This window comes from Ambystoma mexicanum, chromosome 13 (assembly GCF_040938575.1).
Source record: "Ambystoma mexicanum isolate Mex_15411 chromosome 13, UKY_AmexF1_1, whole genome shotgun sequence".
Classification (NCBI taxonomy): Eukaryota; Metazoa; Chordata; class Amphibia; order Caudata; family Ambystomatidae; genus Ambystoma; species Ambystoma mexicanum.
This window is the reverse complement of record NC_090938.1, coordinates 91,567,755-91,594,270: the sequence shown is the minus strand read 5'-3', so window position 1 is coordinate 91,594,270 and position 26,516 is coordinate 91,567,755. Positions and strand designations below refer to the sequence as shown.

The window sequence follows — 26,516 nt, the reverse complement described above, 5'->3', positions numbered from 1 at the left end:
TGCTGCAGGTAAATCCTCAACTTTACTTCCAAAACCAGAGCTGTTGCCTCGGGAGAATAGCTCAGGGGCAACGTGCTCGCCTTGGAAGGCAGACGACGCAGAGCAACACAGGTTAGATCCCCGGGTCTGCACTTAGAAACCTCTGGGTATTCAGCACGTAATAAATAACCTATCATATCATAGTACAGTTGTGTGAGAATGAGGCGGTAACGGAATTGCAGGCATTTTACCACTGCTGTTACCGCAAGACTGTAGTCGTAATCAGGCCCAGGGTGTTTGTAGTATGGCATACATTAAGGATGCATGGGTGTGGTGAGTACTCCAATCAAATTCATACAAGTATTTAAACTGCAATGCCCTCAGAAAGCAAAACCGCTGGTTAAGGGGCAAAGCAAGAAAGAGTCTAGGTCTTAACGCGATAAACAGACTGAGAAAAACACTGCAGGGGTGTTGCTAGGTCTGGAAAAGACCCAGGGCGACGCTGATGTCGGAACTGTTGAATTGGGGGCTACCCAGCCTTTTGGTTGTAGCTTCTGAGATTCTATCCGGGGCTACAACCAAAAGATCAGGAGCTATAGCCCCCTTGGCCCCCACCTAGCAACGCCTCTGACTGCATGCATCCCATATTCTCTCTGGTCCCTATAAGGGATGTCATAAGTCTATAGATTGTGTCTAGAAGATATATGCAATATCAGTCAGCACAGTTTTCTATGAAAGTACCTGCGACAACGAAGACACAGCATACCAGCAAACATGATTGCAAGCTCAAAGTACAGTCAGCAGCAACTATATGGCGGATCTTGCGTGTCCTATGTGAGTTGCTTAAGTAAGGCATTAAGTGAAAATGAAATACCCCAAAAGCCATCCAAATCGTATGAACTCACCGTGGTGTGCAGAAATCGTGTGAGTGGCTGGAAAGAGAGGATCAAGATGCCTTAATTCCTGTCTGAGCCTTCTGTTGACGATGAATGCTCATTAAGGCGAGGGCTCCGCAACGATGATAAGCACTAATGAGTTCAATTTAAAGTTGCTGACAACATCTAACTAATAGACCCATAAGGAGAAACAAACCACGGTCTCCAATTAGAGCCTGTCACCCTCCATGAAGAATTCATTTCCTGACGAGCCATTGATCACAAAAGTGGTTCCTCTCTTTCCACTCCACGACGTCTTAAGCTTAGCGGGTGATTTATGTGACTATTTAAATCCAGGCGTGGAGTCAAGAAACGATGCTAGACGCATTGCTATCGCATTATAAAGAAATGACGTTAGCTAAACTGGTGTAGCATTATAAAGAAGTGACGCTAGCCGCACTGCTGCAGCATCATAAAGAAATGACGCTAGCCGCATTGCTACAGAATTATAAAGAAATGACGTTAGCTAAACTGGTGTAGCATTATAAAGAAGTGACGCTAGCCGCACTGCTGCAGCATCATAAAGAAATGACGCTAACCGCATTGCTGCAGCATCATAAAGAAATGACGCTAGCCGCATTGCTACAGCATTATAAAGAAATTATGCTAGCTAAACTGGTGTAGCATTATAAAGAAATGAAGTTAGCTAAACTGGTGTAGCATTATAAAGAAATGACGTTAGCTAAACTGGTGTAGCATTATAAAGAAATGAAGTTAGCTAAACTGGTGTAGCATTATAAAGAAGTGACGTTAGCCGCATTGCTGCAGCATCATAAAGAAATGACGCTAACCGCATTGCTGCAGCATCATAAAGAAATGACGCTAGCCGCATTGCTACAGCATTATAAAGAAATGACACTAGCCACATTGCTGTAGCATTATAAAGAAATGACGCTAGCTAAACTGGTGTAGCATTATAAAGAAATTACGTTAACCGCATTGCTGGAGCATCATAAAGAAATTACACTAGCCCGATTGCTGCAACATTATGAAGAATTGACACTAGCCACATTACTGCAGCATCATAAAGAAATGACACTAGCCACATTGCTGTAGCATTATAAAGAAATGGCGCTAGCTAAACTGGTGTTGCATTATAAAGAAATGATGCTAGCCACATTGCTGTAGCATTATAAAGAAATGACACTAACCACAATGCTGCAGCATCATAAAGAAATGAAGCTAGCCGCATTGCCGCAGCATCATAAAGAAATGACACTACCTGCATTGCTATAGCATTATGAAGAGATTATGCTAGCTAAACTGGTGTACCATTATAAAGAAAGTATGCTAACTGCATTGCTCCAGCATGATAAAGAAATTATGCTAGCCGTATTGCTGCAGCATCATTAAAAAATGATGTTAGCCGCATTGCTGCAGCATCATGAAGAAATTATGCTAGCCATATAGCTGTAGCATCATAAAAAAATGATGCTAGCCGCATTGCTGGAGCATTATAAACAAATGAAGCTAGCTAAATTGGTGCAGAATTATAATGAAAATGACTCTAGTCCCATTGCTGTAGCATTAGAAAGAAATTAACTAGCCGCTTTGGTGTAGCATTATAAAGAAATTCTGCTAGTCGCATTGCTACAGCATCATAAAGAACTGATGCTAGCCCCATTGCTGAAGTATTATAAAGAAATGACTCTAGCCACTTTGGTGTAGCATTATAAAGAAATGGCGCTAGACGCATTGCTGCAGAATCATAAGGAAATAATGCTAGCCAGATTGCTGTAGCATTATAAAGAAATTATGCTAGCCACATTGCTGCATCATCATAAAGACATTATGTTAGCCCCATTGCTGTAGCATTATAAAGAAACAATGCTAGCCACATTGGTGCAGCATTATACAGCAATTATCCTAGCTGCATTACTGTAGCATTATAAAGAAATGATGCTAGTCGTATTACTGTAACATCATACAGAAACTATGTTAGCCCCATTGCTGTAACACTATAAAGAAGTGATTCTAGCCGCATTGGTGAAGCATTATAAAGAAACAACACTAGCCACATTGCTGCAGCATTATAAAGAAATTATCCTGGCCACATTGCTGTAGCATTAGAAAGAAACAATGCTAGCCACATTGCTGTAATATTATAAAGAAACAAGGCTAGTCGCATTGCTATAACATTATAAAGAAACTATGCTAGCCGCATTCCTTTAACATTATAAAGAAACAATGCTAGCCATATTGCTGTAACATTATGAAGAAAAGATGCTAGCCGCCTTGGTGTAGTATTATAAAATAGTCATGCTAGCCACATTATGCTAGCATTATAAAGAAACACCACTAGCCACATTGCTGCAGCATTATATAGAAATGATCCTAGCCTCATTACTATAGCATTATAAAGAAACAATGCTAGCCAAATTACTGTAACATTCTAAACAAAAAACACTAGCCTTATTGCTGTAACATTATCATAAAACAATGCTAACTGCATTGGTGTAGCATTATAAAGAAATGATCTTAGCCACATTACTGTGACATTATAAAGAAACAAAGCTTGCTGCATTTCCTTAACATCATAAAGAAAACGCTAGCCACATTGCTGATTGCTGTAACATTATAAATAAACAATGCTAAACACATTGCTGTAACATTATAAAGAAAAGATGCTAGCCACGTTGGTGTAGCATTATAAAGAACTGACTCTAGCCGCATTGTTGCAGCATCATAAAGAAATTACGCTAGCCGCATTGCTGTAGCATTATAAAGAAATGATGCTAGCCGCATTGCTGCAGCATTATAAAGAAATGATGCTAACCACATTGCAGTAGAAAAATCATGAAGAAAAGATGCTAGCGTCATTGGTGTATTATAAAATAGTGATGCTAGCCGCATTGGTGAAGCATTATAAAGAAACACCACTAGCCACATTACTGCAGCATCATAAAGAAATGACACTAGCCACATTGCTGTAGCATTATAAAGAAATGGCGCTAGCTAAACTGGTGTTGCATTATAAAGAAATGATGCTAGCAGCATTGCTGCAGCATCATAAAGAAATGATGCTAGCCACATTGCTGTAGCATTATAAAGAAATGACACTAACCACAATGCTGCAGCATCATAAAGAAATGAAGCTAGCCGCATTGCAGAAGCATCATAAAGAAATGACACTACCTGCATTGCTATAGAATTATGAAGAGATTATGCTAGCTAAACTGGTGTACCATTATAAAGAAAGTATGCTAACTGCATTGCTCCAGCATGATAAAGAAATTATGCTAGCCGTATTGCTGCAGCATCATTAAAAAATGATGTTAGCCGCATTGCTGCAGCATCATGAAGAAATTATGCTAGCCATATAGCTGTAGCATCATAAAAAAAATGATGCTAGCTGCATTGCTGCAGCATTATAAACAAATGAAGCTAGCTAAATTGGTGCAGAATAATAATGAAAATGACTCTAGTCCCATTGCTGTAGCATTAGAAAGAAATTAACTAGCCGCTTTGGTGTAGCATTATAAAGAAATTCTGCTAGTCGCATTGCTACAGCATCATAAAGAACTGATGCTAGCCCCATTGCTGAAGTATTATAAAGAAATGACTCTAGCCACTTTGGTGTAGCATTATAAAGAAATGGCGCTAGACGCATTGCTGCAGAATCATAAGGAAATAATGCTAGCCAGATTGCTGTAGCATTATAAAGAAATGATGCTAGCCACATTGCTGCATCATCATAAAGACATTATGTTAGCCCCATTGCTGTAGCATTATAAAGAAACAATGCTAGCCACATTGGTGCAGCATTATACAGCAATTATCCTAGCTGCATTACTGTAGCATTATAAAGAAATGATGCTAGCCGTATTACTGTAACATCATACAGAAACTATGCTAGCCCCATTGCTGTAACACTATAAAGAAGTGATTCTAGCCGCATGGTGTAGCATTATAAAGAAACAACACTAGCCACATTGCTGCAGCATTATAAAGAAATTATCCTGGCCACATTGATGTAGCATTAGAAAGAAACAATGCTAGCCACATTGCTGTAATATTATAAAGAAACAAGGCTAGTCGCATTGCTATAACATTATAAAGAAACTATGCTAGCCGCATTCCTTTAACATTATAAAGAAACAATGCTAGCCATATTGCTGTAACATTATGAAGAAAAGATGCTAGCCGCCTTGGTGTAATATTATAAAATAGTGATGCTAGCCACATTGGTGTAGCATTATAAAGAAACACCACTAGCCACATTGCTGCAGCATTATATAGAAATGATCCTAGCCTCATTACTATAGCATTATAAAGAAACAATGCTAGCCAAATTACTGTAACATTCTAAACAAAAAACACTAGCCTTATTGCTGTAACATTATCATAAAACAATGCTAACTGCATTGGTGTAGCATTATAAAGAAATGATCTTAGCCACATTACTGTGACATTATAAAGAAACAATGCTCGCTGCATTTCCTTAACATCATAAGAAAACGGTAGCCACATTGCTGATTGCTGTAACATTATAAATAAACAATGCTAAACACATTGCTGTAACATTATAAAGAAAAGATGCTAGCCACATTGGTGTAGCATTATAAAGAAATGACGCTAGCCGCATTGTTGCAGCATCATAAAGAAATTACGCTAGCCGCATTGCTACAGCATTATAAAGAAATTATGCTAGCTAAACTGGTGTAGCATTATAAAGAAATGACCTAGCCGCATTGTTGCAGCATCATAAAGAAATTACGCTAGCCGCATTGCTACAGCATTATAAAGAAATGATGCTAGCCGCATTGCTGTAGCATTATAAAGAAATGATGCTAGCCGCATTGCTGTAGCATTATAAAGAAATGACGCTAGCCGCATTGTTGCAGCATCATAAAGAAATTACGCTAGCCGCATTGCTACAGCATTATAAAGAAATGATGCTAGCCGCATTGCTGTAGCATTATAAAGAAATGATGCTAACCACATTGCAGTAGAAAAATCATGAAGAAAAGATGCTAGCGGCATTGGTGTATTATAAAATAGTGATGCTAGCCGCATTGGTGAAGCATTATAAAGAAACACCACTAGCCACATTGCTGCAGCATTATACATAAATGAGCCTAGCCTCGGTACTGCTGCATTATAAAGAAACGATGCTAGCCAAATTGCAGTAGCATTATAAAGAAATGATGCTAACCACATTGCAGTAGAAAAATCATGAAGAAAAGATGCCAGCTGCATTTGTGTAGCATTATAACGAAACAACACTAGCCACATTACTGAAGCATTATACAGAAATGATCCTAGCTGCATTACTGTAGCATTATAAAGAAACATTGCTAACCACATTGCTGTAGCTTTATATAGAAATTATCTATTATATAGAACTGTTGGCCCTCTGACCACACCCCCTAAAGCCCTGCCAACCTTGCTCATGGACATCCACCCGATGAAATGAGTGTCAGCTGCTGTCTGCAATTCCACCTTTATCCCCCCTTACCCGCATAACGCAGACTGTACCATTGACACTGTTCTCAGCGATTTCCATCTGTACATTACCAACACTCTTGATATTCTTGCCCCAGTCATGAGGATCCATCTGCCTGAAACCCGCATCTAAGCATAACACCTGGTACGACTCCGATCTTACAGCCCTAAAATGAAAGTGCAGAGTGGTGGAACGGAAGTGGCAAACTTCAGGCTCACCCTCTGACAACTGGCCTGCCGCCTGCTCCAATGGCAAAACAGTCTCTCCATCCAAGCCAAGAAAAGGGCACACATTCAGGAACGGTTTTCTGGTACTTCTAACAACACAGGTGGACTTTTCAAAGTCTGCAGGGACAGGTAGCCAACCGTTTACGCAGTCTCCTATTCACCTCTTCCTTCACAAGCCCTCTGCAATGCACTGGCCACTCACTTCGACACCAAAACTCAGGAATTCCTGAACAGTCTTGTTACTTCCCCTCCTAACCGTTCCCACAGCCCCTGGCCTCCCTTGACCCCTCAACCTCCTCCTTCCTCCTTCCCCTCCTTCACCCCTGTCTCACCTGAAGAAGTCATCAGAGTTGTCCGCTCCATCAAGTTCTATTCTTACAGGTCTAACCTTGCTCATCCAGAACCATCAAGGACAACATTGGCTCTCTTGCCACCTCATTCGCTGACCTCTGCAACCACTGTTTTGCCACTGGTTCATTCCCTTCCTCCCTCAAGCACTCCTTTGTGTGCCCACTCCTTAAAAAACCCTCAGCAGACCCTATCTGTCCAGCCAAATACCACTCTATCTCCATCACCCCCTTCCTGGGGAAACTGCTGGAGAAGTTGTCCTTGCCCTAACACAACTTTCAAATTTAACTTGTTGGTGGTCTTCAAGACCATCAATCTTGATTCTGAGAATCCAGAGGCACGGGAACTGCTCTTCTGAACACCTGTGAAGAACTACTTGCATCCCTTGATTCCAACTCCCCAGCTGTCCTCATCCTACATGAACTCTCCTCTGCCTTTGACATGGTCAACCACTCCATCTTTATACCAAGGCTTCATTGCACTCTTGGTATCTCAGAATGGGCACTGGACTGGCTGACCTCCTTCCTTACTGACCGTTCCTCCCAAGTTATCCTGGGCACCTTCTCTTCTACTACTTCCTTCTCCTCATGTGGTGTCCCCCAGGGCTCGGTCCTCTCCCGCTGGCTCTTTAACATCTGCCTTACTCAGCTGGCACTCCTCATCTCCTCCTTCTCCCCAAGTTCCAGTGTTATGCAGACGGCACACAACTCTTTCAAAATTCCTGCTGATCCTCTTGCACCTTCCCTCATCCTTGACTGCCTATCGGCCATCCAGGAATGGTGCACTTCCAATGATCTTTGCTTAAATGTGCCATTCTGCACGCAAATCCCCATTTGTTAAACAGGGATTTGCGGGCAGAATGGCGCACAAATCCCATTTTTTTCGGCGCAAATAATCAATGAATTACCCCCTAAGTCTGCCACAAGTAACAGTGCCGCGATGCCTTTGGGCTGCATGTGCGCTATATAAATGTATAAAATAAAAAAAAAAAAAAAAATTATAGGAACAATGTTAGCCAAATTGCTGTAGCAATATAGAGAAATGATACTAGCTGAATTAATGTAGCAATATAAAAACAATACTAGTTCACTGCTCTAGTATTACAGAAACAATGCTAGCTGCATTGTTGTAACATTATAGAAACAATACTGGTGCATCGCTAATTATAGAAAAAAAAAGCTGTTGCATTATAGAAATGATACTAGTAGCAATCCTGTGGCATCATAGAAACTATGATAGCCATATTGTTGTAGCATTATATATCAACAATGCTAACCTCATGCCTATAGCATTATATAGAAACCATGCTAGCCAAATTGCTATAGCATTACAAAGAAACAATGCTGGCCGCATTCCTGTAGCAATATATAGAAACAATGCTAGCCACATTCCTGTAGCAATATATAGAAACAATACAAGCCACATTCCTGTAGCATTATAAGAAACAATGCGAGCCAAATTGCTGTAGCATTATTGAAACAATGCTAGCCAAATTGCTATAGCAGTATGAAGAAACAATGCTGGCCGCATTCCTGCAGCAATATATAGAAACAATGCTAGCCGTATTCCTGTAGCATTATAGAAATAATGCAAGCCACATTCCTGTAGCAATATATAGAAACAAGGCTAGCTGCATTCCTGTAGCAATATATAGAAACAATGTAAGTTGTATTCTTGTAGCAACATATAGAAATATAGAAACAATGATAGCTGCATTCCTGTAGCAATATATAGAAACAATGATAGCTGCAGTCCTGTAGCAATATATAGAAACGATGCTAGCTGCATTCCTGCAGCAATATATAGAAACAATGATAGCTGCAGTCCTGTAGCAATATAGATAAACGATGCTAGCTGCATTCCTGTAGCAATATATAGAGCCGATGCTAGCTGCATTCCTGTAGAAATATATAAAAAAGATGCTAGCTGCATTCCCGTAGCAATATATAGAAGCAAAGCTAGCTGCATTCACGTAGCAATATATAGAATCAATGCTAGCTGCATGCTCATAGCATTATATAGAAACAATGCTAGCTGCATTCCTGTAGCAATATATAGAAACAATGCTAGGCACATTGCTGTAGCATTATAGAAACACTGCTAGCCAAATGCTATAGCATTATAAAGAAACAATGTTGGCCACATTCCTGTAGCATTATAGAAATAATGCAAGCCACATTCCTGTAGCAATATATAGAAACAATGCTAGCTGCATTCCTGTAGCAATATATAGAAACAATGCTAGCGGCATTCGTTGAAATATAGAAACAATGCTAGCCGCATTCCTGTAGCATTATAGAAATAATGCAAGCCACATTCCTGTAGCAATATATAGAAACAATGCTAGCTGCATTCCTGTAGCAATATATAGAAACAATGCTAGCGGCATTCGTTGAAATATAGAAACAATGCTAGCTGCATTCCTGTAGCATTATAGAAATAATGCAAGCCACATTCCTGTAGCAATATATAGAAACAATGCTAGCTGCATTCCTGTAGCAATATATAGAAACAATGCTAGCGGCATTCGTTGAAATATAGAAACAATGATAGCTGCATTCCTGTGGCAATATATAGAAACGATGCTAGCTGGATTCCTGTAGCAATATATAGAAACAATGCTAGCTGCATTCCCGTAGTAATATATAGAAACACTGCTAGCTGCATTCCCATAGCAATATATAGAATCAATGCTAGCTGCATTCCGTAGCATTATATAGAAACAATGCTAGCTGCATTCCCGTAGCAATATATAGAATCAATGCTAGCTGCATTCCCATAGCATTATATAGAAAAAATGCTAGCTGCATTCATGTAGAAATATATATAAACAATGCAAGCTGCATTACCGTAGCAATTTATAGAAACTATGCTAACTGCAGTCCCGTAGCAATATATAGACACAATGCTAGCTGCATTCCTGTAGCTATATAGAAACAATGCTGGCTGCATTCCCGTAGCAATATATAGAAACAATGCTAGCTGCATTCCTGTAGCACTACATAAATGATGTTAGCCGAATTAATGCAGCAATATATAGAAACAATGCTAGTTGCATTCCCTATAGAAACAATGCTAGCTGCATTCCCGTAGTAATAAATAGAAACAATGCTAGCTGCATTCCTGTAGCATTATATAGAAACAATGCTAGCTGCATACCCGTAGTAATATATAGAAACACTGCTAGCTGCATTCCCATAGCAATATATAGAATCAATGCTAGCTGCATTCCGTAGCATTATATAGAAACAATGCTAGCTGCATTCCCGTAGCAATATGTAGAATCAATGCTAGCTGCATTCCCATAGCAATATATAGAAACAATGCTAGCTGCATTCATGTAGAAATATATATAAACAATGCAAGCTGCATTACCGTAGCAATTTATAGAAACTATGCTAACTGTAGTCCCGTAGCAATATATAGACACAATGCTAGCTGCATTCCTGTAGCAATATATAGAAACAATGCTAGCTGCATTCCCATAGCAATATATAGAAACAATGCTAGCTGCATTCCTGTAGCACTGCAGAAATGATGCTAGCCGAATTAATGCAGCAATATATAGAAACAATGCTAGCTGCATTCCCTATAGAAACAATGCTAGCTGCATTCCCGTAGTAATAAATAGAAACAATGCTAGCTGCATTCTTGTAGCAACATATAGAAATATAGAATCAATGATAGCTGCATTCCTGTAGCAATATATAGAAACAATGATAGCTGCAGTCCTGTAGCAATATATAGAAACGATGCTAGCTGCATTCCTGTAGCAATATATAGAAACAATGATAGCTGCAGTCCTGTAGCAATATAGAGAAACGATGCTAGCTGCAGTCCTGTAGCAATATATAGAGCCGATGCTAGCTGCATTCCTGTAGAAATATATAAAGACGATGCTAGCTGCATTCCCGTAGCAATATATAGAAGCAAAGCTAGCTGCATTGACGTAGCAATATATAGAATCAATGCTAGCTGCATTCCCATAGCATTATATAGAAACAATGCTAGCTGCATTCCTGTAGCAATATATAGAAACAATGCTAGACACATTGCTGTAGCATTATAGAAACACTGCTAGCCAAATGCTATAGCATTATAAAGAAACAATGCTGGCCACATTCCTGTAGCAATATATAGAAACAATGCTAGCCGCATTCCTGTAGCATTATAGAAATAATGCAAGCCACATTCCTGTAGCAATATATAGAAACAATGCTAGCTGGATTCCTGTAGCAATATACAGAAACAATGCTAGCGGCATTCGTTGAAATATAGAAACAATGCTAGCTGGATTCCTGTAGCTATATAGAAACAATGCTAGCTGCATTCCTGTAGCAATATATAGAAATGATGCTAGCTGGATTCCTGTAGCAATATATAGAAACAATTCTAGCTGCATTCCCATAGTAATATATAGAAACACTGCTAGCTGCATTCCCATAGCAATATATAGAATCAATGCTAGCTGCATTCCGTAGCATTATATAGAAACAATGCTAGCTGCATTCCCGTAGCAATATATAGAATCAATGCTAGCTGCATTCCCGTAGCATTATATAGAAACAATGCTAGCTGCATTCATGTAGAAATATATATAAACAATGCAAGCTGCATTACCGTAGCAATTTATAGAAACTATGCTAACTGCAGTGCCGTAGCAATATATAGACACAATGCTAGCTGCATTCCTGTAGCAATATATAGAAACAATGCTAGCTGCATTCCCGTAGCAATATATAGAAACAATGCTAGCTGCATTCCTGTAGCACTACAGAAATGATGCTAGCCGAATTAATGCACCAATATATAGAAACAATGCTAGCTGCATTCCATATAGAAACAATGCTAGCTGCATTCCCGTAGTAATAAATAGAAACAATGCTAGCTGCATTCCTGTAGCAACATATAGAAACAATGCTGGCTGCATTCCTGTAGCAATATATAGAAACAATGCTAGCTGCATTTCTGTAGCAACATATAGAAATGATGCTAGCTGCATTCCTGTAGCAATATATAGAAACAATGCTAGCTGCATTCCTGTAGCAATATATAGAAGCAATGCTAGCTGCATTCCTGTAGCAATATATAGAAACAATGCTAGCTGCATTCCTGTAGCAATATATAGAAACGATGCTAGCTGCATTCCCGTAGCTTTATATAGAAACAATGCTAGCTGCATTCCTGTAGCAATATATAGAAACGATGCTAGCTGTATTCATGTAGCAATATATAGAAACACTGCTAGCTGCATTCCTGCAGAAATATATATAAACAATGCAAGCTGCATTACCGTAGCAATTTATAGAAACGATGCTAACTGCAGTCCCGTAGCAATATATAGAAACAATGCTAGCTGCATTCCCGTAGTAATAAATAGAAACAATGCTAGCTGCATTCCTGTAGCAACATATAGAAACAATGCTGGCTGCATTCCTGTAGCAATATATAGAAACAATGCTAGCTGCATTCCTGTAGCAACATATAGAAATGATGCTAGCTGCATTCCTGTAGCAATATATAGAAACAATGCTAGCTGCATTCCTGTAGCAATATATAGAAACAATGATAGCTGCATTCCTGTAGCAATATATAGAAACAATGCTAGCTGCATTCCTGTAGCAATATATAGAAACGATGCTAGCTGCATTCCCGTAGCTTTATATAGAAACAATGCTAGCTGCATTCCTGTAGCAATATATAGAAACGATGCTAGCTGTATTCATGTAGCAATATACAGAAACACTGCTAGCTGCATTCCTGCAGAAATATATATAAACAATGCAAGCTGCATTACCGTAGCAATTTATAGAAACGATGCTAACTGCATCCCTGTAGCACTACAGAAATGATGCTAGCCGAATTAATGCAGCAATATATAGAAACCATGCTAGCTGCTTTCCCGTAGCAATAAATAGAAATAATGCTAGCTGCATTCCTGTACCAATATATAGAAACAATGCTAGCTGCATTCCTGTAGCAATATATAGAAACGCTGCTAGCTGCATTCCTGTAGCAATATATAGAAACGATGCTAGCTGCATTCCCGTAGCTTTATATAGAAACAATGCTAGCTGCATTCCTGTAGCAATATATAGAAACGATGCTAGCTGTATTCATGTAGCAATATATAGAAACACTGCTAGCTGCATTCCTGCAGAAATATATATAAACAATGCAAGCTGCATTACCGTAGCAATTTATAGAAACGATGCTAACTGCAGTCCCGTAGCAATATATAGAAACAATGCTAGCTGCATTCCTGTAGCAATATATAGAAACAGTGCTAGCTGCATTCCCGTAGCAATATATAGAAACAATGCTAGCTGCATTCCTGTAGCACTACAGAAATTATGCTAGCCGAATTAATGCAGCAATATATAGAAACAATGCTAGCTGCATTCCCTATAGAAACCATGCTAGCTGCATTCCCGTAGCAATAAATAGAAACAATGCTAGCTGCATTACCGTAGCAATTTATAGAAACGATGCTAACTGCAGTCCCGTAGCAATATATAGAAACAATGCTAGCTGCATTCCTGTAGCAATAAATAGAAACAATGCTAGCTGCATTCCGGTAGCAATATATAGAAACAATGCTAGCTGCATTCCTGTAGCACTACAGAAATGATGCTAGCCGAATTAATGCAGCAATATATAGAAACAATGCTAGCTGCATTCCCTATAGAAACCATTCTAGCTGCATTCCCGTAGCAATAAATAGAAACAATGCTAGCTGCATTCCTGTAGCATTATATAGAAACAATGCTAGCTGCATTCCTGTAGCATCATAGAAACACTGCTAGCCAAATTTCTATAGCATTATAAAGAAACAATGCTGGCCACATTCCTGTAGCAATATATAGAAACAATGCTAGCCGCATTCCTGTAGCATTATAGAAATAATGCAAGCCATATTCCTGTAGCAATATATAGAAACAATGCTAGCTGCATTCCTGTAGCAATATATAGAAACAATGCTAGCGGCATTCGTTGAAATATAGAAACAATTCTAGCTGGATTCCTGTAGCTATATATAGAAACAATGCTAGCTGCATTCTTGTAGCAATATATTGAAATGATGCTAGCTGCATTCCTGTAGCAATATATAGAAACAATGCTAGCTGCATTCCCGTAGTAATATATCGAAACACTGCTAGCTGCATTCCCATAGCAATATATAGAATCAATGCTAGCTGCATTCCGTAGCATTATATAGAAACAATGCTAGCTGCAATCCTGTAGCAATATATAGAATCAATGCTAGCTGCATTCCCATAGCATTGTATAGAAACAATGCTAGCTGCATTCATGTAGAAAAATATATATAAACAATGCAAGCTGCATTACCGTAGCACTTTATAGAAACGATGCTAACTGCAGTCCCGTAGCAATATATAGAAAGAATGCTATCTGCATTGCTGTAGCAATATATAGAAACAATGCTAGCTGCATTCCCGTAGCAATATATAGAAACAATGCTAGCTGCATTCCTGTAGCACTACAGAAATGATGCTAGCCGAATTAATGCAGCAATATATAGAAACAATGCTAGCTGCATTCCCTATAGAAACAATGCTAGCTGCATTCCCGTAGCAATAAATAGAAACAATGCTAGCTGCATTCCTGTAGCAACATATAGAAACAATGCTAGCTGCATTCCTGTAGCAATATATAGAGACGATGCTAGCTGCATTCCTTTAGCAACATATAGAAACGACACTAGCTGCATTCCTGTAGCAATATATAGAAACAATGCTAGCTGCATTCCTGTAGCAATATATAGAAACAATGCTAGCTGCATTCCTGTAGCAATATATAGAAACAATGCTAGCTGAATTACCGTAGCAATTTATAGAAACGATGCTAACTGCAGTCCCGTAGCAATATATAGAAACAATGCTAGCTGCATTCCTGTAGCAATATATAGAAACAGTGCTAGCTGCATTCCCGTAGCAATATATAGAAACAATGCTAGCTGCATTCCTGTAGCAATATATAGAAACAATGCTAGCTGCATTCCTGTAGCAATATATAGAAACAATGCTAGCTGAATTACCGTAGCAATTTATAGAAACGATGCTTACTGCAGTCCCATAGCAATATATAGAAACAATGCTAGCTGCATTCCCGTAGCAATATATAGAAACAATGCTAGCTGCATTCCTGTAGCACTACAGAAATGATGCTAGCCAAATTAATGCAGCAATATATAGAAACAATGCTAGCTGCTTTCCCGTAGCAATAAATAGAAATAATGCTAGCTGCATTTCTGTAGCAATATATAGAAACAATGCTAGCTGCATTCCCGTAGCAATATGTAGAAACAATGCTAGCTGCATTCCCTTAGCAATGTATAGAAACAATGCTAGCTGCATTCCCGTAGCAGTACATAGAAACGATGCTAGCTGCATTCCCGTAGCAATATGTAGAAACAATGCTAGCTGCATTCCTGTAGCAAAATATATAGAAACAATGCTAGCTGCATTCCCGTAGCAATATATAGAAACAATGCTAGCTGCATTGGCGTAGCAATATATAGAAACAATGCTAGCTGCATTCCAGTAGCAGTATATAGAAACAATGCTAGCTACATTCCTGTAGCAAAATATATAGAAACAATGCTAGCTGCATTCCCGTAGCAATATATAGAAACAATGCTAGCTGTATTGCTGTAGCAATATATAGAAACACTGCTAGCTGCATTCCTGCAGAAATATATATAAAGAACGCAAGCTGCATTACCGTAGCAATTTATAGAAACGATGCTAACTGCAGTCCCGTAGCAATATATAGAAACAATGCTAGCTGCATTCCTGTAGCAATATATAGAAACAGTGCTAGCTGCATTACCGTAGCAATATATAGAAACAATGCTAGCTGAATTCCTGTAGCACTACAGAATTGATGCTAGCCGAATTAATGCAGCAATATATAGAAACAATGCTAGCTGCATTCCCTATAGAAACCATGCTAGCTGCATTCCCATAGCAACAAATAGAAACAATGCTAGCTGCATTACCGTAGCAATTTATAGAAACGATGCTAACTGCAGTCCCGTAGCAATATATAGAAACAATGCTAGCTGCATTCCTGTAGCAATATATAGAAACAATGCTAGCTCCATTCCCGTAGCAATATATAGAAACAATGCTAGCTGCATTCCTGTAGCAGTACAGAAATGATGCTAGCCGAATTAATGCAGCAATATATAGAAACAATGCTAGCTGCATTCCCTATAGAAACCATTCTAGCTGCGTTCCTGTAGCAATAAATAGAAACAATGCTAGCTGCATTCCTGTAGCATTATATAGAAACAATGCTAGCTGCATTCCTGTAGCATTATAGAAACACTGCTAGCCAAATTGCTATAGCATTATAAAGAAACAATGCTGGCCACATTCCTGTAGCATTATAGAAATAATGCAAGCCATATTCCTGTAGCAATATATAGAAACAATGCTAGCTGCATTCCTGTAGCAATATATAGAAACAATGCTAGCGGCATTCGTTGAAATATAGAAACAATTCTATCTGGATTCCTGTAGCTATATATAGAAACAATGCTAGCTGCATTCTTGTAGCAATATATTGAAACGATGCTAGCTGCATTCCTGTAGCAATATATAGAAACAATGCTAGCTGCATTCCCGTAGTAATATATAGAAACACTGCTAGCTGCATTCCCATAGCAATATATAGAATCAATGCTAGCTGCATTCCGTAGCATTATATAGAAACAATGCTAGCTGCAATCCCGTAGCAATATATAGAATCAATGCTAGCTGCATTCCCATAGCATTATATAGAAACAATGCTAGCTGCATTCATGTAGAAATATATATAAACAATGCAAGCTGCATTACCGTAGCACTTTATAGAAACGATGCTAACTGCAGTCCCGTAGCAATATATAGAAAGAATGCTATCTGCATTCCTGTAGCAATATATAGAAACAATGCTAGCTGCATTCCCGTAGCAATATATAGAAACAATGCTAGCTGCATTCCTGTAGCACTACAGAAATGATGCTAGCCGAATTAATGCAGCAATATATAGAAACAATACTAGCTGCATTCCCTATAGAAACAATGCTAGCTGCATTCCCGTAGCAATAAATAGAAACAATGCTAGCTGCATTCCTGTAGCAACATATAGAAACGATGCTAGCTGCATTCCTGTAGCAATTATAGAGACGATGCTAGCTGCATTCCTTTAGCAACATATACAAACGATACTAGCTGCATTCCTGTAGCAATATATAGAAACAATGCTAGCTGCATTCCTGTAGCAATATATAGAAACAATGCTAGCTGCATTCCTGTAGCAATATATAGAAACAATGCTAGCTGAATTACCGTAGCAATTTATAGAAACGATGCTAACTGCCGTCCCATAGCAATATATAGAAACAATGCTAGCTGCATTCCTGTAGCAATATATAGAAACAATGCTAGCTGCATTCCTGTAGCAATATATAGAAACAATGCTAGCTGAATTACCGTAGCAATTTATAGAAACGATGCTAACTGCCGTCCCATAGCAATATATAGATACAATGCTAGCTGCATTCCCGTAGCAATATATAGAAACAATGCTAGCTGCATTCCTGTAGCAATATATAGAAACAATGCTAGCTGAATTACCGTAGCAATTTATAGAAACGATGCTAACTGCCATCCCATAGCAATATATAGATACAATGCTAGCTGCATTCCCGTAGTAATAAATAGAAACAATGCTAGCTGCATTCCTGTAGCAACATATAGAAATGATGCTAGCTGCATTCCTGTAGCAATATATAGAAACGATGCTAGCTGCATTCCTGTAGCAATATATAGAAACGATGCTAGCTGCATTCCTGTAGCAATATAGAGAAACAATGCTAGCTGCATTCCTGTAGCAATATATAGAATCAATGCTAGCTGCATTCCCGTAGAAATATATAGAAACAATGGTAGCTGCATTCCCGTAGCAATATATAGAAACACTGCTAGCTGCATTCCCGTAGCAATATATAGAATCAATGCTAACTGCATTCCTGTAGTATTATACACACCGCATTAGCTTTCTTAAGTGCATCACATTCCCTGAATCAAAAGTGTGTATAAAGTGCCAAGTTTCCAATGCAATCTCCTTATGAAATGGAAATGCAGCTGAGAATATAGTCATTATATCAACTGTGTGGAGGCAGTTTCGGGGATCTTGGGTCTGGAGAGCTTAATGTATTTAATGCATATTTTTAAATTTCAATATATAAACCATATTTGCAGGTTCACCCATTTGCATATTCATTCTGCCACATGGTTGTTTGGGGGGCACACATTGGCTATGAATGTAATTTTCCACTTTTCTGCTTTTGTGGAAACTAATTATTCTCAGAGAGAAAATTAAATTAAATTGTGATATGAATGAAAAATTCTCAACCATAAACTAAACATATAGCTCCAGGTGAAACTGTGCATCATTCGAAGTAAATTGTGGTTGGAAAGATATTCAGGTTAGGGTGAAATATGGGTGCTATGAATGGAAGACCCTGTCTGGCTTCCTGGGTCAACTACATTTTAAAGTTTTTTTTTTTTTTTTTTAAGGTACCAGCTCATCGTACCCCCAACACTGTTGTGTTATATTGAGAGACCACCCTTAACCTGGGGAGTTCCTTCCCACCTCAATCGAGCAGCCCTACAGCACTTGCTTACATTTTTTAGCGCAGGATTTACTGAAGACTCATATAGATCTGCATAAATCTCCCCTGTGTGCCCACAGTGAGCCAAGAACTAGGCCGCAGTACTGAAAGAATATATATTTATTTTAATTATAAGCTCAATTGATAATCATTTGTTCAGTCACAGCCACCACCTTCTTTGTGGCAGACACCACAGCTTCAAATACAAAACACACATTTCTTCATATGCGTTCATATAATTCACAAGGAACACACTCTAAATAAACTGGTCAGATCTGTTTTCCCATGTACCCAGTGGAATGTTGAATTGCAATAACAATAAGATGACACAATGCTAGGACATAATCTTCAACACTACTGGTTGAGAGGTTTAGTATCAAAACATAAGCACCATTTTCATTTTGTGGAAACTAGTTCACCTTCAAGGCTCGCTATATGGAGTTCCCTGCATATTCAAAATGCAAGTAGTTTAAAATCACAGATTTGTAAAAATGCATTAGGCAAGTAGGACTTTACCAGAATTTAACTGAGGAATGGACACAGGGCTAATTTAAAAACAAGACATAGTTCCCACATTCAGTGTTGAATACACGAGGTCTCACTTTAGCAAAGCACTTCTTTCCCCAGCCCCAAAAACCCAAGCCCAAATGACATACAGCACCCTTCTGTACGGAGGCCAGGTCTAGGGATTGGGGACAGTTTAGGAATTTTGCTTTGCATACTCCCCCTCACTTAAAGTCCTGTGTTGTGGAAGTTTGGTCAATAAAATGGAAATGATTATGAATTTAGTTTTTTCAAACCCCCCCTTCACTTAAAGGCCTGTGTTGGGGAAGTTGGAAGTTTCTTTTGTGGGGCCAAGGGCACCCCTTGGTTAATTACAATGTCGAAAGAGTGGTGACAATTGGGTATTTCATTTTCAACACAAGAATACCTTTTATTTAAAAACACGTTTTGGGAATGGGTTCCAGGGGGGAATTTTTGTTTTAGGGGCACATATTTTTTGGTTTGCAAGGAAAGGTTTGGATATGGTGACAATTATCCATTTTTTTTTGATGGCAGGGATAACCTTTGTTCAAAAACAAGTTTTGGTAGGGGTTCAGGTGGGAATTTTCGTCTTAGGTATGGTTACCCTGTTCTCATTGGAGAAGTCAGGGGTGAACAGGAAAATCAAGGCACCCCAATTACTTTAATTGACTATCCTGTATCTTCCCGCTAGAAGAGCTGTCAAAGGTTTTGCATAGAGTCAAATATGCTAAGGGCCTACACAATTATACCCTCTAACCCACTAATGGAAGAGAACCCACTATGGAAGGGAAATGGTTAATTAAGTAGATCCGCACACTGACATGTGGTTGGACAATCTACTTACTTTTGAACATCTCTGGGTTCTGCACTCATGGCGACTGTTCAGGACCTTGCTCTTAGGGGAAAACAGGGATCTGGCCAGCCCTTCATCAATTGGATTCCACGGCAGATAGCTCTCCATGTCTCCAATGAAGAATAACAGCCTCAGTTTTCCAATCTTCCCAGCAATAGACAGCTTCAGCCCACTTACAATATGTCCACCCAGATGCAATTTCAGCCGATCTTCTTTGGTGTTTTTGGCAGCTATCTGTTGGCTATTATTTTTCAGCTCTTTCCTTTTCCATGGTGCAAGACCTTTTTACCCTCTAAGCCCCTCCACTGGACAGTGAACATTAGGTGGTGCTAACTTATGATCCTGCAACACAGATTGTAGTGTAGAGGACCAGCCAACTGCCTCTGCAGGAGCGGCCCGCCCCCCTACTACCTGGATACTGGCAGCCTGAAATAGTGCCATGTTTGATACCAGCAGTTGTAACAATTCTGCGTCGAGTTTTCGAGAAAAGGTATCCACTAAGAAACCCCTTTCAGATGTATTCCCGAAGAGATGACAATCTCATGGAGGAGCTCCCCAAAGGAATATGAAAAAGAGAGAAAGAGGAGTTGGTGACATCACAAGAAACAAGCGTGAACTCACAAAGAGAATGTATGGACCTTATAGAAACTGATGATGAAGTAAAGAATCGAATAAACTTTCATTTGCGAAACAAAGATTGCACGTGTGAAAAGCATTGGAGAAAATGCAAGCCATTTAATAATTTTACTGATGCAGCAACACAAGTAGACTAAGTGATCATAGAAGCTGGCTATATGTAGTGAATAGACTGCAGGAGAAGCCACCATTATGTAGAAGCTGGACATCAGTGTCAAAGTTTTATTAAGTTCGAACCTTGAAGAGAAGGGCTGAAGACTTTGTCGCAGAAAAGAATTAGCTGGGAGCATGGAATAAGCGAGAAGGGCTGTCTGGCCTGGTGTCAAGACTGAAGGCAGACAAGAACTGGTTTTCTATCCTCGAAGAACAGTGAATATAAGAAGCTGGATTATCCCTCATTAAGATGCAAAGAAAGAACACTATAAGTGCCAAGTTTATTAAATCAAGACAATTAAATGCTGCAAAAAGAGCCGAATTGTGGTCTCCTGTCACATGAACCAAGGATGGGAATAGAGTGGGTATGTAGTCCAGAACTTTGATAAGCATGTGCCCATACTCCCTTATATTTCCAGAGATGCGAATACATTGCAAAGCCAAGTTCAAAGGCAGTCTGCATGGCAGAAGGTATGGGCGATCAGAGATGGTTGGCTACTTTGGTGGGGAGGTACAGTCAAGTCCACCTCCTGGCACCTGCGTCTGAGCTCACATGCTGCTAATTGAATTGAATGTTCCAGAAAAGCATGAGCGTGCCAACCAATTAAAGAGGGCCGTATAATGAAGGGCTTTATAGTTTGAGAGCCAATAGAGTACCATGTTTCTAATAGCTGATGAAGATGACTTGCACTAGGGGTGGGCATGAATTGTCCACCTGACTGTAGAGACCCAACCACTTCCCAAACCCTTATAGAAAGCATACTTAGATATTCCCCATGCGCCAACCACAATCACCCGTACGTTTTTCTTATTTGCCACGTAGTATAACGTCACATATGACGAGTTGTTGCTATATAAACGTTGGTTTTTACGAAATGCTTTGAGAAAAAAATATGTGTGCAACATCTGTTGATGTCCATTGTAACTCCCTGTTTTAGATAATTGATATTAAAACAGTAAACAAAACGTGCCGTCTTCCTGAGCCTGTCTGATTATTGGAGTACAGAGTTATTCTGTTTCCCATCCACCTGCAAGACCAGCTCCTAAATTAAGGCCCATATGGTCACGTGGTAGCAGAGGATGGTTTAAGACCCATCGACCTGCTAGCTCTAGATTTTCAGAAGATTGGACATCCTCCGCCATCTAGCCTGGAAGATCGCAGGGTTTCCTGTAGAGACGGGCCGAATATAAAACTTGCCTGAAAACCGACACTTTGGGCAGGGTCCCACATTGATGAAATCCCTACCTGGTTTCCACAAGTGCTTTGCGGACGGAAGGCAAAAGTGGTTGGTTGGAGGAGGAGACGATACCGAGGACCTTGAGTCAAATGAACAAATGCTGAGTAGGCAAATTAAGGGGACGGGATTGTGGTGATTAAAAAGTAACGGGGGTAACAGGAAACTCTGTGTGAGGATAGAGATAGAAGTGCCCAGAAGCCTGACCCAAGGAGCTCTAGAAGAGATTGTCTCACACTCTAGTCGCAGTCCCTAGGCTACATGTAAATGGGTTTATGTAAGGAGACAATTTAAATCCTGTGACAGGATATTGATTAAGGGCGAGGAGAAAAAAGGTGATCAGGGAGTATTTTTTAGTAAATGTTAAAGTCGACTAGTCTGTCTGTCTGTATTTGTGTTGAGTTAAGGTGTTGAAAATGGTTGTAGGTGAAAGGGTCGAAATACAAAGGATCAAATGCCTTTTTTTCAACACCGAAAGTGCTGAAAAAATGTTTCAAATGTTTTTTTTTATGGGGGTATTCCCCCTAACCCCCATTTCTTTTAAAAAAAACTTTTTTATGTATACTAAATAAATAAATAAATAAATAAATAGCATTTGATTTTTTTCCAGTCCTTTTGTTTTCGAAAAAAAAAGGCATTCCATCCTTTTTTTTTAGAAAAAATGACTGGACACCGTTGAAAATAGATATATGTTGTAAAGGAATTGAAACAAAGTTAAGGAGCTAAAGGGACTATCTAGGGAAGTGGGTGGTACCAATCCAGAGAAAGACAGAGACAACAGAAGAAGATAAAGCCTTGAGCGGCGATTGTTGGTGCACGCTCATATTTGTTATTTTAAGAATAGTGAAATTGGTGAAGGCATTTTATAAATCTTGGTAAGTATTGACAGTCAATTGAGACTCGTCAAAGTGGGAAACACTCCCCTGATGCATTTATGTAAGAAATTGCTAAAGCACATGCCCAAGCTCAAACAGTATAGTGCAAAATGGGTGAAAAGCATGGCAGATAAGATTTTCATGCTGTGGCCACAAGGGGGATCATGGTCAAAAGCTGTATTGCAACACATGACCACATACTTGCATGCTGCGTACAATGGGGAAAAACATTAGAGAAAAGGTCAGATATTCTAGAGCTCTGGAAAATGTACCAGGAAGAAAAGGAAGATCCACCACCTGAGGAGTGGATGCTTTATCAGTGTAATGAGAAATAAGGTGTTGAGCCCTCAGCTCCCCTTGCCCCACCTGAAGTGAAAGGCGCTAGTGCGGAAGAAGGGTTGTATCCTCTAAAGGAACTGAAAGCAGCGACCGGCTATAGTAATCTGATATACAAACCCCCTACTTATAGCAGTGACGATAGTCCAGAGGAGAGTAAGAGGAAAGAAAAGATCTTTCAGTTCATGCAAAGTAAAGAAAATATTTGATGAGGGAATCATTGAGGAAGTAAGGCAAAGGGAAGATATGGATGGACAAGATAGAAAATACATAGAATGAGAACAAAGATTGAAAGAAGATGAGCACAAAAAAGGGCAAGGAATGACGAGAACAGATGTATCAGGAAGAGCAAGAGAAAAAACATGAGCGAGCAGAGGAGCAAAGAAAGTATGACAATAGGCAGAGAGTAATGGAAGATAGGGATAGAAAAGAAAGGATGAGAGACAGAGGAGGAGGAAGTGCAGAAATTAAGGGAAAAAGGATACAGAGACAAAGATAAGAGGAGGAAAGGAGAACAGAAGTAAGGATAGAAGACAAGAAGAGAAAAGGATTAGAAGGGACATGAGAAAACAAAGAGAATTAGAAAAAGAGTTAGAACGAAGAAAGAGACAGCGTGATTTTGATATTAGCCTTGTTTATAAGGAACCAGTAAAGCCAAGCCCAGCAGTACGATGGGGCAGAATAGAAGAGTTTCTTCTGTTCAAGGGAGCAACGCCAGGGGCATCTAGATCAGCATTAGAAGAAGGGAATGTTGATGTGGGAAGTATCTGAGACAGGATCGATAAGGCCTATCAAGAATTGAAGGAAGGTAGCAAATCGGGAACCCGAGGGAAGGGAGATCAGTCCCTAGTATTCCAATCATGAAGTAAAGAAGAAACTCCATTCAGCTTCGAGCACAGAGCCTTATCCTTAAGCAGACTGGACTTAGATAAGAGTGAAGGGGATGAGAGTTACACTAGTTGGGGATTAGACATGTCAGATGAGAAAAGAGAATCCTTCCTTGGGGAAGAGGGAGGGAGCGTATGTGCCCCCAAGGGAAGCATGCAGGCGGAAAAGGAGGTAAGATCGTCCGATCTAGAGCAACCTAAGCATAGGAAGCCAGATCCCATAGCATATCCAGAGCATCCCAGAGGACGATCGTATACTGAGAAGGGCAAATCACTGCCATATGTGAGCAGGTTAAGATCACTACCAGCGAGGAGATGGATAGGGAAGATTGTGTCGGCCATGAATAGGCAGATGATGGGAGCCGACTGCGGGTTAGGGTTTACGCAGTGTCCCTTATTGGAAAAAGGGGGAACACGACCAGAGTATATTCTATGGTCGCAGATGGATAATGACAATTTAAGGTGCAAACTCCTGAGTTTGATGTTGGGTGTTGGGAAATTTATATATGAGTTAGAAAAAATGACAGGAGGATATATGCTGGCTATAGGGGACATAAAGGGTCTCTTGGCAGCTATTCTTGGGGAAAGAGCTGATAACATATTGAAGAGAGCAGGCAAGTGTGACAGCACAAAACACAGCGCACAACGGTGCACCATTTGATAATTGTGGAGAAGATGTTTGGAGGGCTCTCAGGGTGCAGTATCGCGACACATCAGATATGGGTGCAATCATGACACTTAAGATTAGGAATATGAAGTCCCTCTTGATTACATTCAGGATATTCAACCGTGTGGAAAAACAGTGGCAGTATTTTACCACATTTTATGTCAGGGATTGACCGAGCCAGTGCAGAGGCAATTGAAGAAACACGTGGGAATGGAAGTGAAGCCATGTGCTGCAATACAGTTGATGATAGTGCATCACTGTTGGCTGTTGCAGGAGAAAAACAAGAAGAAAGATGAGGCTAGGAAAGTAGAGAAAGCCAAATTAGTTCAGAAGAAGCTGTCAAAAGTTGCCATAGAAAGTGGCTGAATTGACCAGTGGAGAAGGACTTGGAATGCAGCAAGCAGAGGTTGCATCACAGGGGAATAATCAGCACCAGATGGACCAAGGAGGGAATGGGTTCATGCCACGAGGCAGAGACATAGGATATAGGGGAAGGGTGGATTACAAAACAATCAAAGTGGATTTCAAAATGTGCAGAATGATAATCAGAATGTGCAAGGAGGATTCAACAAAGAAGGACTAGTCAGGCAGCCTCCCCTGTATGTTGGACATGTGGGATGACAGGACTCATTACACACACATATGGGAGCCAAGGGAATGTACAGAATGACCAATTCTCAAGAGGGGGGTCAGCTTATCCTCCACCATATAGCAGACAAACTAGGGAAGGGTTTGCCCAAAAGCAGACAGTGTATCAGACACAACTGCTGTGAATGCAACACACACAGCATCCAGAGTAAATGCAAAAGACTCATTGCACACACATGTAGGAGCCAAGGAAATATACAGAATGGCCAATTCTCAAGAGGGGGGACAGCTTATCCTCCATCATATAGCAGACAAACTAGGGAAGGGTTTACCCAAGAGCAGACAGTGTATCAGACACAAGCGCCGCAAATGCAACAGACACTGCAACCAGAGCAAGTGCAAATGAATCCACCGCAAGGGCAGTCGCAACACGCCCTCATGCAGACAGAGCAGTATGCAAACACAGGACAATTACTGACACCTAGAACAGGAGGTGCCACTGTGGAAGGAGGGAAACCTTTCACAGGTACAGGGTTTGCATTTTACCCACAATAGGGCAGCACACAGGGCGACTTGATGTGTTCAGTGCTATCAGTGACACCAGACCCCCAAGAGAAACCAAGGGTTTATGTGACAGTAATAGGCAAATGTTTTTCTTTTCTAGTAGACACTGGGGCTACTCATTCATGTATGCGAGAGGGAAAATATCCAATGTCGGGAGTTTCCATAAATGCTCAAAGGTTCTCTGGAGCTACGAGTCGAGTTCCTTTTACTGACAAATTACCAGTCTCTATAGGAGAATGTGACATATCTGTTCCATTGTTGTATTCACGACAGACAGCAGTTAACATTTTGGGAAGAGACTTGATGACAAAACTTAACACGACGATTTAATTCACTGACAAAGGAATAGTGTGTTCCACTCCTGGAATACACTACTTAAATGTGGGTGAATTTATACTGGCATTCACATGGCAAATGGAAAATGGCATTCCATTTAGCCAGAGCCAGAGGTTTTTCTTTATGAAGTAAGCATTTTTCTAACATGGCTACCTGGGTTAGTGGGGAAGACTGTGAGGATACCTGACACATTTTTGTTCAGACCACAGATACCTATGGACAAAGAGGGGAACAAACTAT

General features: G+C 39.9%; 1 protein-coding gene across 2 annotated transcripts in view; it reads right to left on the bottom strand.

The window, feature by feature from the left end:
- TAFA3 (TAFA chemokine like family member 3) overlaps positions 1-26,516 on the bottom strand; it is a 462,946-nt gene that overhangs the window by 220,611 nt on the left and 215,819 nt on the right. The gene's annotated exons all lie outside the window — the stretch shown is intronic.